Raw genomic sequence first — 3438 nt, forward strand, 5'->3', positions numbered from 1 at the left:
GTGTTTGATAAAGTTGCTTAGCTGGGGTGGCCATCTTGAATTGGTGTTCACTGCAAAAGTTAATCAGTTGTCAGGCATACATGTAATGATAACTTCTTGAAACTTTCATTAAAATTCATTCAAAACATTCAAACACTTATGTAGACATGGGCAAAAAACATAACCGCTTCTCGCCTTCGGTGGCAGATGATAACAAAGGTCAAGGTTGATGCACTCATAGAAGACAGCTCAGAGAATTGTCACCCCACCCTCAGCACACTGGGTAGACATTAAAATAAAGCTGACACTGACAGACATCTGTCAACAGAATACAAATCCTGTTAAATTTACATTTGCTGACATTCTTCTGATTCACAAACCCTGCTTTGCATCTTGTGTTCCAGTGAACGCATCATCTCATTGGCCTGCATGTTGAGAGTGGATCCTACAGACATCTGTAATCCTGTAACGTGACCTCCTTTAGGTTTGCCGCTACCCGTCCCAATGTTCCATCTTCTGCTGGTGGCTATATATTGTACATCTGAGAACAAAGCAGGAAGGTGCCTCTCTTACTCTGTCACTCTGCTGCAGAGGAGCAGAGAGGAGAGGGAGAGAATATGTCAGGGGGCGACAGTGAGAAGTCAGACAAGGTAGAAACCAGAAAACAAAGACTACAAATAAGAGTGAGAAACAGTGAGTACCTGGTTGTAATGAAGACACAAATAATATAAAACTTTGAGGGACAGTGATTGTTTGTCTTGTTTTCTCACCACACCTGTTATGAAGCAAACTGAACTAACAAGAACAAAAAGGAGAAACATAGCTAAGTGTTTTTAGAGGCTGGTTTAGGCCAAATTCAAATGAGACAAGCAAAATTTTCCTGGACTATGCATCAGTGCTTTGAGTAAGGCAGGAAAAATAAAAAAGCTTTATCCTTAAATTGGTGGAACCAGATGCAAATGTTTCCATTGTGGTTTCATTTTAACAGATGTTAAAATGCACTGATGCTTTTTCTGGTGTTGATTGTCAAAAACGTCACATTCATATTCCATCCAGAAAATTGAACACATTTGTCCTATTCTGTATAAATGGAATTATATTGTGGAGCTCATCATTATAGGTGCACCCTATGGGCCTAATTTTACTAAAAAAAAATTGGAATAAATAACTCACCTGTTTTGGGAAATGAACAAAAACCGCATCTTTTTTTCCCATTTCCCAAAAAACAAATTTGAAATTTACCAACCTGTGAGAACAACAGGTTCTATGTAAATGCCACATATGCTTTGTTTGTTTGTTTTTAGTTTCATTCATGATCCATCCATCTATTTCTGTTACTTGCTTGTTCTTGTTCAGGGTTGTGGGAAGTTGGTGCCGATGTCCAGCAGTCTTTGGGAGAAAGGCAGAGTACATCCTGGACATGACGCCAGTTAATAACAGCAGGTAAGGGTGTGTGCCTTTGATATCTTATTCTCTCTATAGTCTTTGTTACTTTGAATGCATCATGTTTTAAATGGCCTTCTGCCTCCAGCATTTGGGCCCTCTGTCCGCCTACCATCACCCCATTTCATATCAGATATGTTCACATATTTCTTTGTCAAATGAAGTTCTCATTTATGTTAACACATCCCACAGTAGACCCGTTATTACTGATGTTTCAGGTGTTTTTAATCTTCACACACCAGCTTGTGTGTCTGCATCTGGTGTCAGTGTTAAAACTGACAGATTTTGTTGCAACTGGTTGCTGCAGCTGGTGAAGTCACAGTGACGTATTCAGTATCACCACCCACATTAACACCTAAAGTCTTCTCTCAGCACAGAATGCGCCTCCTCTTCTATTAAGTGTGCTTCGTTTGTCTTGTTCGATATGCCTCTCTGTTCAACTGTCTGTTTGCAGTAAGTTTGAACACGTATACACCATCCTGAACAGCTGTTTTCACTAATATTTCAGTCAGTAACTGCTGAGATTTGTTTTAGGTCAAACTTATTACCAATCAATAAAATGCTTAGTTATTCTCCATGATTACCTCTGGGTTGCATTTGCAGCAGAAACTGTGTGGTTGTTTTTATGTTATAAATCACTGTCTAGTTGCATGGGGCTTATTGTAGACTTTAGAGAAAATTAAAATAGAGGAAATATTGTTAACATCATCTAAAAAGTCAGGAAGAAGGAGTCAGCTATTGAAACAGTGATTTATGACACTGGTTTCTGAAAGGAGAAGCTGGAGGGCTTTTGTAACTGTCAAATCAGGAAAATAATTTTCACAGACTTTCTGTTGGGATTTTATCGTATATGTAACTGTCATGCATCCATCCATCGTCTATTCCTGAATTACATAAATTACTGTTTAAGGTTTTGAGAGGACAGGTTTGAGTTAATCACAGGATGAATGGGAAGAGAAACAGACAACTGTGCAGACTTACACCTATGGAAATTTACAGGAACATATTTGCACTAGGTGTGTGATTTTCATCGTTGAGAACAACACAAAGCACTCACCCATGAAAGCATATGTTTGAACCATGACTCTTCTTTCTATGAAGCAACAATGCTATTGTGTCATAACAGTAGTTATATTATAGATATTTTATCACACCCCTAAAGTTCTGAAATATAGACCCAGAGTCACTGAGTATAACTAACAAAAGTTATTTGCAGTCATGTTACATTGTTTAAAGCTTATCATTCTCATCTGAAAGCATTTGATGTGTCCCTGAAAACAAGTCAATTACATTTAAATCCGTTTTTCTGAAAAGGGACCCTGACCTTATAGAATCCATTTTCATGCTGCATCTCTCCCCCTATCGAGCAGAGACCGATAGCAGGTAAAATGGAGGTAAGATCAATGCACCTTCCTCAGTCTGTTTAATCCATCCTCCCTGGTAATCACTGGCCCATGCAGAACAATGAGCCATGTGAACCATGGACAGGCAGCACTGAAAGCGAAATCAACTGACTCTTTTTAATGGGAAGGAAAGAAAGTGCCCCTGAAAGAGCAGCGATGAACAAACAACAGAAGAGGATACCTGAACCCATTTGTTTGTTTTCCTGAGGGATACTTTTTAATCAGCCTATCAGATAATGAATAGGCACCTGTGACTTGGCTTGGCGTTAACCCTGTCTAATTACCACACCTCACTTTGATGGAGTATCTGGGTGAAAAGCTTCAGGCGGGCCAGCTGGCATTGGGCTCCCTTGTTTAGCCAGCTATGGAAGAGAATCCAGCGGGAGCAGGCGTTTAGCTATGACCCGGAAGCACAGCTGGGCTCAACGTACCTCAGAGGTTCTGCTGCAAATCAATGGGACACTGCTGGCAGCTGTGTGTCTGCAAATTTTGGTAACAAACTCTGTTCAGGTTCACAGCTGCAGCCTTTGTCCTGCCAGGGAGTGGCTGCTTTGTGTCCAGTACAAACCGGGGGACAAAAAGGTTAGGGGGCAGGTGTTAAATCAGATGTAAA

The 3438-nt window shown here is 40.3% G+C and overlaps 1 long non-coding RNA gene across 1 annotated transcript in view; it reads left to right on the plus strand.

Annotated features, from left to right (window-relative positions):
• The first annotated feature begins 475 nt into the window (after nucleotides 1–475).
• LOC112450085 overlaps nucleotides 476–3438 on the plus strand; it is a 70326-nt gene continuing 67363 nt past the window's right edge. Inside the window, exons 1-2 of the long non-coding RNA XR_005232843.1 lie at nucleotides 476–672; nucleotides 1336–1422. This is a non-coding gene — a long non-coding RNA (uncharacterized LOC112450085). The remainder of the gene's footprint in view (nucleotides 673–1335; nucleotides 1423–3438) is intronic.

This window comes from Kryptolebias marmoratus, linkage group LG2, assembly GCF_001649575.2.
Source record: "Kryptolebias marmoratus isolate JLee-2015 linkage group LG2, ASM164957v2, whole genome shotgun sequence".
NCBI lineage: Eukaryota > Metazoa > Chordata > Actinopteri > Cyprinodontiformes > Rivulidae > Kryptolebias > Kryptolebias marmoratus.